Below are 10,822 nucleotides of genomic sequence, written 5' to 3' on the forward strand. Positions count from 1 at the left end.
CGCTCCTGAAATGAAAGTTCTATCACTGGGGTGCATGGACGAAGAAGACTGTCACAATTTAAATAGCAACATGAATTGATATAGTGTACAGAATTGAGATACATAATGCCCTTGAAGGGAACTATATGACTTTATTTTCCACCAAGTTCGGACACATTATCAATTTATATTTGACCTATTACAAATTGTTGTTACATGGCGACACAACCAACCAATAAAGATAGCAAGTGATACCAAAGTTCTTAGAATAGAATGGGTAGGACGGTGGCTATACATTTAAAGTCTGTTGTGGTAAACAACACCACTAGAGCATATTGATTTTATTAATCACCGGCTATTGGTTGTCAAATATTTGATAATTTTTACATATAGTATTATAGTGGAAACTGGAAGGGGTGGGGGGGTGGGGGCTATATTGACGCATAGTAAACCATATATGATCAACGGAGATTTCTTGTTTTAATTAAATTAGCCAAATTGTTTAATTTGTAAACCCTGAACATGTGTTTTAAATGTTTTACCGACCTACGCTCTTTCCTTGTAGGTATTACTAAAGCAAATAACTTCCGGCTGGGTCAAAGTTGGAGGTGCACCCAACGTTGATAGAAAAGTGAACACCACAAGTCCTGTGATTGGTTATAAATGTGAGTGTGTTGGTTGTAAAAAATAATAGTTTCATCTGGATGAAAAAAAAAGGTGCAATTTTATTTCATCTAGTACCAATGTGTCAAGTAGCCTTCTGCTTGAAACATGTATGGGGTACCTGTGAAAAAAAGTACTCGAATTTTTTACAGGTACCCCATACATGTTTCAAGCACTAGGCTACTTGACACATTGGTACTAGATGAAATAAAATTGCACATTTTTTTTACCCAGATGAAACTATTATTTTTTACAACCAACACACTCACATTTATAACCAATCACAGGACTTGTGGTGTTCACTTCTCTATCAAAAGTTGGGTGCACCTCGAACTTTGACCCAGCCGGAAGTTATTTGGTTTAGTACTACCTATACTGATAACATACATTTTTCAAAAAGTGTCCAGCTATGTGTCTTTATGACAAACAGGATCTGGTGTATTCTGACATAAACTGACAACCTCACTGAAGCTGTTGTTTCTACAGTGCAGCCTAATATAATGTACACCTCAAAAGGCATATATATTGCTTATAGTTTTGTACAAATGCAATATGTCATATTAAACAACAAAATGTTTTAAAATAAAACTCCTGAAGATATTTACTTTCAGTTGGGTGTGTGTACTCAGGTATATATGTAGAGACAACAAAGATAGTCAGAGTAACTCTACCCCTTTAAAGAATTCCATTAAAATACATGCACTTGATTGACCCCTAGATTATGAAGACCTTAACAGGCACATCAAAGAAATATCAGTATTAAAAAAATGCACTGTCTGAGGAAGGAAACAGAAACATGACTGTACCTGTATGAAGTAATGACTTAATGTTCTGAACATTAGTGTTGGGAGGAAATCCTGTATGCTGGGTGTGGGTGTCTTCCATTTACCAGGTGTGGCAATTTCAAATCCATCGGCCATGCTGATTTTCATAATGAAACATCAAAACTATTGGCAGCCACCAATATTCCTGACTATATTTTATTTATAGCCTACTGTAGTTGGAGGTTTTAATAATTGTGATACCTGGAATAATCATGCAGCTTTAACACATTTATTTTTGATTAATTACTGGAAAAAAAACTATTTTTAAATGACAAAATTACCCGAACATCTATTCTCTTGCATTATTTTCTAATCCGGATGAATACAATATGTACATTAGATGTATTCCTACAATCTGTAATCCAGCATTTTATTTAGCTAGTAACATTAGGTAATACAGCTTTAACAATACAATAAATTATCAACTTAATCCAAGGCAGATAATCAAATCTGAAAAAATTGGTTCTGAATCTAGTATAAACTCAAAATGCTTTTCATGAGAGCTAACTAAGTGATTATTAAGAAAGAAAAAAATTATCTGGAGATCTAAGTATATATTTAACAACCTTATTTTTATGTACAAATAAGAACAGAAGGCACAATAGTGACAACAAATTTAATTATGTTTTTGGTAAAGTTTTTCTTCAAATTTACTTTAAATTTTGCATAAAACTACAAATTTGTCTAAAATATAACTTAGCACCCTATAAATATGTCAAAATGACAATAAAAATCAACTTCTTTACAAATTTGAGTTCAGAATTTCATACATAAAAAATTAACAATGTTAATGGAAACTAAAGACATTAATCCACTATTGGCACATGCTATTTTTAATATAAAAATAAATTGCTATTAAAATCTTAGATCAGGTTGCCTATATATAATACCATATTTAAGAGCAGTTGTATATGGCAAGTCAAATACCATGTAAAAAGAAATTATTGAAATCTTTACAGTGTGAATTATAGGCCAAAACCAACTTTTCTTCAGTGCTAACTTTGATTCAAACTCCATTCAGAGCCATGTACAGAGATTATTGTCACGGTCAAAGTCATTGTGAACTTGCATGATCCAGTGATGGCTAATTAATCAACCAGTATAGTTTAATTAAATAAAATGACAAAATCATAATATGTTTGATTATGCACTGATTATGTGTTATAGGGTGTATACTACCAAATCAAATCCCATAGACGACAATAGTAACATATGTGGCTAATATGTGCAACGTATCAACCGACATAAACGTCACGGATATAAATACTACCACCCCTTACACTTAAAGTGAATCAGAAAAAAATGGGGGTCAAGCTGCTCGTTTCTGAGATAACGTGTAGCGTCTATGACTACCCTAGTTTCGCACAAACTAGGGTAGTCATAGACGCTACCCGTTATCTCAGAAACGAGCAGCTTGACCCCCATTTTTTATATATCAGCCATGTAATCGTAATCGATTACTCTGTTTGAGAATACCATGTAATCGTAATCGTAATCGATTACATTGCTAATGTAATCGTAATTTATGATTACTTCCGTGATTACTACACTAGGATTCAAGTTTCAAACTGTATGAACTTGCACTTGTTTGATGATTATATATTAATCATTATTATAGCATCCTTCAATATGCATGTATCTTTAAAGTAATAAAGTTATTACCTACTAGCAATGTAAACAAAGTATGTAAGTTAGGAAAATATCAGTTAATCAGTTAATTTACAAGTTGACTGAAATAATTGATTATCCAGAAGTCACGTGGCAAGAAAGTGCTGGAGCAAAATATTTTCTGAACCGGTAGAACACTAAAAAAATATCCTATTGTTTTAATCTTTCGTTTTTTAATTTGTGGGTTATATTACTTTATACCTAGACCTAAAACTGTGACGATTGTAGTGATGCTTTGGAGGGAGGGGTTACATATGTTAAATAACGTATTGCTGTGTGTGGATTTGGCTGTCCAGTCAACCTTACAGACAAGAGATTAAGGTTGTGCGCTGTCCGTCCGCAGTCATTAAGACTAACATAAGCAAAGAGTCTGTCACAGTACAACCGATCGCATTCAACACTTTTGATGTATTGTCAAATAATCATAATTGACAACTCGGACCTTTGATAACTGTAAACTAAATGTCTTGTTTTATGTGACACTGAACTAGAGCAGTTCGGCGATTATATGGGCATATTTTGGTTTCTTTTAGCAGCTTGGGGATTAACACACATGTAATTACGTTGTGTCGTTAAATATAATATGTTTTAAATATCAATGTAATAAGTAAAGTTTGTTTTCTTTAACGACACTACTATAGTACATTGATTAATTAATTATGGACTATTGGATGTCAAACATTTGGTAAATTTGACACATAGTCATCAGATGAAACCCGCTACATGTTTTCTATTAGCAGCAAGATAGCGCATACCACATCCTTTGATATACCAGTCACAGTACACTGGTTGTAAGAGAGGTTTTGAAAATACAATTACATGTTTTAAATACAATAGCATGTTAACTATTTACAATTATTAAGAACAATGCACACTTTGCTTAAACAGTCAGACATTTCAAAAACATCTGATGTTATTGTCATACAATATACATGCGTCTATACATTTTTGATATGATTTTTGATACGATGTAATAAATAATCTACAAGTATCCATTATTTGTTCTTAATTAGTGAAATCAAGTGAACAGTTTCATGTTGGTAGCATCACCTCAGAAATAGTTCATATTTGTGAAAATGTAATCATGAGTGTAACCATGATTACTGGGCATAATCGATTACTTTCATTCCTCTTGTACTCGTAATCGTAATCATGACATTCTTAAGTAATCGTAATCGTAATCGATTACTTTTGTCATGTATTCGCCCAATGTCTGATATATATATATATATATATATGTGTATATATATATATATATATATATATATATATATATATATATATATATATATATATATATATATATATATATATATATATATATATATATATATATAGATATATATATATATATATATATAAGTTATTAGAATGAAGTGTATCGGATGAATATATAAAAAGATAGAATTTCACAACGTTTTAATGGAATAAGCGCATTTCACTACACTCCAACATAGTTTAAAACTGTGTTGTACAATGTATCTACTGTTAGAATATTTGACTTTTATATGCTTGTTTACATGTATTACAATGCAACAATAACAATGTTAATATGACAGTTATATACTGTCACTATAATTATAATTACCATCTCGTTTAATGTCAAATAAGCAATTTGTTCGTGGTATACATTTTTTTGATTGAGAGAGAGAGAGAGAGAGAGAGAGAGAGAGAGAGAGAGAGAGAGAGAGAGAGAGAGAGAGAGAGAGAGAGAGAGAGAGAGAGAGAGAGAGATCAGCACATACCACGACCTACGATATACTTGTTGTGTAGAAAATTTGAGAATGACACCAATAACAAATACTTACCAAATACTTGAACTTCACAGAAATTCATGGCCGTGTCACCCGTCTGCCAATAGCGTCGACTGTTGTATGTATTTTGGTAGAGAGTGATGTACCTAGCTGTGTTGTTACATGTCATCGACGTCACATCTGGACTGGACCCTGTTGCTGAACCACACAGGTGACCAGTGGGTTTCGGGTTTTTACGAACAGAACTGTACACCGTAACACCATTTCTGCGATATGTGTCTGTGCATATGAGAAAATACGGAGTTGTATATGCATACAATAATTCTATCTTATGATACATGTATTATCTTTTCTGTAACAAATTAAATCCTTGTCCAGGTCCAGACAATGTTTAGTATTACGCACGCGGCTTTATTGGGGAAACTTAATTACAGGGAAAGGGAAGAGGATATTTTATAGAACCATTACAGACAGCCGTGACCTACAAATGTATTCCCGGATTGTTTTTGCATTACGCACGTGCGTACTGTGCATAATGGGCGCTATGCCTTTGTTTTCATTTACAGATAATCTTGAAATTGATGGTGTTTATTTAATTAATTATTCTAATAATTTCGTTTTAATTACGTATTACCACTTCTCTATTTCAGGCTAGTCTTCAATCTGAATTCAGCTTGTTAACAAATTAAAAACACCTGTAATATAAATAACTTTAAAGTATGTAAAATTTGTATCCTTATTTAGGGATATCCAACATGACGTCACTCAGGTTTGAGGTCATTTCCATTCAGAAAGACACCGCGTCACATGACATTACGCCATTTGAATATCGAGTAATGGGTGACTGGAATTAAAGTTGTGTATAGTTTACATAAACATGTTGTATTAAAATTGCGATTATATGCAAAAGACATTATTACCCTCGTGTGTTTCGGAATCGTCAATACCATATGTTCTGAATACAGAAAATGTATTATGCTCGCCAGGACATCACATAATACAATTGGTGTTCCTTCCAAAAACACACACACACACACACACACACACACACACACACACACACAGGTAGAGCGAGACACACACACATACGCACACACATACACAAACACACACACATACACACACACAGAGAGAGAGAGAGAGAGAGAGAGAGAGAGAGAGAGAGAGAGAGAGAGAGAGAGAGAGAGAGAGAGAGACAAAACCACAAACACACACACATACCCCCACACACCCACCCACACACACACACACACACACACACATAGACACACACACTTACACCCACGTAAAAACACACGCACACTATCTCCTTCACTATGTATATATGTATGTATGTATGTATGTATGTATATAATGTCAAAAGAGGACATCGTAGGTGCACGGACCGACTATGCTTACGCGATGTTCTGAAGTGAACGGCTAACTTGTGTATGTAATATTTTTTATCCAGGTCCACCTGCCACCATGTGTATTGATGACCGGGTTCTGTAAACATACAATATTTCGCCCCGCTACCTTGGTAAAGACTCCCGTCTACAGCAAGCGAGGAATTTTTCCACCAACCGCTAGAGTAGGAACTCTGACTTGTATGTTTGTTGAAAGCTATATTCTCTGAAACATATAAGACAACATGAATGTATGTGGTGTTGTATCTACCACATGGTTTTGAATTCAAACAAACAAAACTAACAAAATAAAGTTTGTGTTGTTATTTCGGAACTACTTATACTCGTGTGTGGGTGCATACATAGGATGTATGTACGTATACATATTTGATGTACACATAACGTCTTAACATCTGTCCAATCCGGATACTGTCAAGGACGGTTTGCGGATGCTATCAACGACAGATTCCGGATACTCTCTACACCGAATTCTGGATGTGAATGCAAGAATTCACGCGCTTTGAACTGTGTTGAAACAGTATTTGATTACAAACAAAACCATTACTAAAAGGTAGTTCATCACTACTTTGACTGCTGAATAAACACCATGTGGCATTTATAAAACTGTTCATTATTAATCAAAGTGTTGTATGTGTCTACGTCAGGATTTAAGTCAGGCTTAAAATAACTTTTACAGTTAGGTAAATTTGGTCGTTACCAGTAGCCAAACAGCCCAAATGGCGTAAGGTCTTGATAGCAAATTAATAATGAGATATAATCGCCCAAGTCAACTTTAATTCACATTTAGCTATTTATCGAAAGGCAGATTAGAACGTGATCATTTCAGTCTTGAGAAATGCGAATATCACAATATGCAACTCAACATAGGTCTAGATTGCATGTGAACACAGAATTTGAAAGTTACTCTAATATACTTAACAGGAAAAATTATACTAGTTTTCTCCGATTTCGGATTTCTAATCATGTCTTACCAATTGAGAAGGGCAGGTGGTCCAATGTTCCAAAAGAAGATATAACATGTACAATAAGTAATATAGGTGATATCGATGATGAGTTTCATTAAATATATTTATTTGTGATAAATTCAACAAGGAACGAAAACGATTTCTAAAGCCATACTATGTTATTAGACCAAATGTAATTAAATGCAGAGAACTGTTCAACTGTAAACGTGTGGGCATCCTTAAAACACGTATCAATATTATAAATAACCACTTTACCTCTTGACACCCCATTTTATATAACTTAATCTTACTTACTTGTTTGTCATAAACACTTGTCACTTAACGTATGCGTGTATATGTATATATAATTCATATAATGTACTCTTCTGATGCCACCGAATAGTGGCTTTGAGTGAAATAAAGTTCTGTTCTGTTCTGTTCTATCACTCTGTTTATCATCGGCCGTACTCGTATGTGTTGTCATACAATGATTAATTACTAACTAGTCTGTTATGGACGATTTTGTTTGAAATAACAAGGCTTTACTGCAGATATAATGCATATACTCGGCAGTGATTGCCGGACAAATTTGAATTAAGTACATCGTAAACACCGACCTATTGCATGGTAATTCTAAATTATCGAGTGATAAAATGAAGCATAACTTTTTATGACCTAGATTAATGATACAAATAGACATTGCAAGATGTCAGCAACTGAAAGTTTAGATATTACATAACAAAATATGGGCTACAGTATTTGTTGGTGTTTCTTTTTAAAACAGTTGAAGAAAAAACAAACAACAACAAAACCCCACTAAATTAACTAAAAACATGAAGTCAAATCCATATTGTGTTTATCTTTCAAATGAAGCTATCTCGTTACCTTTCGTCATGTAAAGCGAAAAACCAATCTATTTTACCTTTATTGCAACTTGCTCCGTGCCACCCTTTGTTGCAGCCACCAAAACAACCTGTGACGCCATCGCAGTTTGAAGTATAACAATGGCACGTGTAGTTACAATCCAAGCCATACATCGGTGGTATGCAGATACCTAGAAACATATTGATATATATATTGGAGTCAAAATCAGCTAATTATACGGACGGTCTATTATTGTACATAATAAGCTTCTGGATATTTTATATTACTAGTTTGTGGTCAGGGTTTGGTCAAAGAATGACAATGAATGAATGAATATTTAACGACAACCCAGCAAGACAAATATTGGTGTCAAAGAATGACAATGTCATCATTGTGGCCAACTTTTGGTCACATTTTACCAATATTTGGCAAAACCCAGTTATTTTTCCATATGAATAGTAGTAAAAGTTCACGAATAAATCAAATTTACGAAGCCCAATACAGAGAGACAAAACATAATAACATTTTATGGTTTTCAAAATTCAGTTTAACCGAAATAATGTTCAAAGTGTACACAGAAAAATGATGTGAAGTATATACAACAATACCATCATCATGCACTACCATCATGATTACCATCACCATTCTGTCCCATGGTATGAGACAACACATTTGGTATCTGATTGTTGGTAAACCAGTGGTAGAAAAACTGCATTAGCTTAAACAAATTCTAGCCATGATCGGTGTTTGTGTATCAAATTATCTATGAAGTGTGAGTAACAGTGCATGACGACAACCTATGTATTGGCTATAATCTAACCAGCTTCTCAGCTGCAGGACACTACACAAAGAAAAAATTAAGAATAGCTTTGCTTTGGGGCTTTCCATTCTAGGTTCTACCATGTGTCAGCATTTGTGTACCTCTTAGATAGGCCCAGGACATCCCTTAATGCCTTTCTATCAGACAAATGTTACAACCAAGAAAACTCTGCTGCTATGTGCGGGGTATTATATCTCACTAATTTGTGTATAACAGGCGTTTTGTCTGTTCTGGGCATACTGAGGTCTTTTTAGTGCAGTAATGGTAATAATGGCTGGTAAAGAGTTGTACATATTCAGAATTGCATTTCAGCTTAATTAATCTAATCATAGTTTAATATTCCACTGATTTTGAGGTGAAATGGTTTCTTGTTGGCATTTTTGTACTTAATTTGTGCTTGTTTATTTTGGGCATACTTAGTTTGGACAGTACCTTTATCGTCTCAGCGTTGGCGCAATCTAATGTGTGTCGAGCATATGGAATTGCTCTTGCCATAAGTGGATGAACTATTTAGACTATGTAGCGCCCATGATGACCTATGCGAGTTTATGTAATATCAGCTGTGCTGGCAAGTACATACATCATTGATATGATACGTCGTTTCATTAATAAGATGGTAGGAACAAAATGTGTGGATAGTTTTCAGCTTGATGCTTGGTGAAGATGATTATGATTATGATTATGACTATGGCGATGATGATGATGATGATGATGATGATAATGATGACAATGATGGTAGCAGTACTGATGTTGATTCAAACAATGTCGATGCTATTAATGATGACAGTCCAGATTGTGCACAACATAAACCTGTTGTTTTAACACGTTTTACTTTAAAATACAGGATTGTATTACTGTACATGTAGTTATTTTGCATAAACTATGCAAGGTATGTTGGTTAAAATTTAATAGTTTTTACACATTATTCATATCGAGTACAATATAATTAGTATTTTCACGACAAATAAACATTTCGGGCCACACATTGGCCAAATGTGGCCAACACGTGGCCACATAAATGAGAGTGTTATTATTTGGCGAGATATAGACTATAGAATAGTACTACAAAATATTTAGAGGTCTGGTACATACCATATGGTAACACCAGGCAAATAATAAAATAAATGTCAGATTTTTTGCCATTTTCGTCTTAAGTTGGCTGAACAAGACTGCAATTTTTGGAATCAGCACCACGTTATAGTAGGCTCGTCAAAGCTTCCATACCTAAAAGTCTTTATTAAAGTAATATACCTCTTAGACAATAGTTGTGAACGGTTTCGCTGATTCACAAACCTTGGATTATTTTCTTCTAAAAACTACCGGAGAAATGGCAATTTAGGGCTTAAGGACTAGTATTGAGTTCAAATATTTATGCCAACCTTGACATACATACAATATATAGATATTCATACATCAATACATACAGTGCCAGGTGTGCCCACTGTGTCATGCACGTAAGCGGGATCGACCGCGTGGATTGTAAAAGTAAAGTTTGTTTTATTTAACGACGCCGCTAGAGCACATTGATTTTTTATCTTATCATCGGCTATTGGACGTCAAACATATGGTCATTCTGACACTGTTTTTTAGAGGAAACCCGCTGTCGCCACATAGGCTACTCTTTTACGACAGGCAGCAAGGGATCTTTTATCTGCACTTCCCACAGGCAGGATAGCACAAACCATGGCCTTTGTTGAACCAGTTATGGATCACTGGTCGGTGCAAGTTGTTTACACCTACCCATTAAGCCTTGCGGAGCACTCACTCAGGGTTTGGAGTCGGTATCTGGATTAAAAATTCCATGCCTCGACTGGGATCCGAACCCAGTACCTACCAGCCTGTAGCGTGGATTGTAGGTCCCATGCATGTGGTTGAGGTAAACAGCATCCTTTTTATGGAT

General features: G+C 34.6%; 1 long non-coding RNA gene across 1 annotated transcript; it reads right to left on the reverse strand.

Moving 5' to 3' along the window:
- Window positions 1-4,967: 4,967 nt before the first annotated feature.
- LOC121387507 lies at window positions 4,968-8,280 on the reverse strand. Its single transcript, XR_005959833.1, has 3 exons — window positions 8,161-8,280; window positions 6,287-6,499; window positions 4,968-5,167 (listed from the first exon to the last, which is right to left on the reverse strand). It is a non-coding gene; the product is annotated as an uncharacterized LOC121387507 (long non-coding RNA).
- Between the last annotated feature and the right edge of the window lie 2,542 nt (window positions 8,281-10,822).

Source organism: Gigantopelta aegis, chromosome 13 (genome assembly GCF_016097555.1).
Source record: "Gigantopelta aegis isolate Gae_Host chromosome 13, Gae_host_genome, whole genome shotgun sequence".
Taxonomy (NCBI): domain Eukaryota; kingdom Metazoa; phylum Mollusca; class Gastropoda; order Neomphalida; family Peltospiridae; genus Gigantopelta; species Gigantopelta aegis.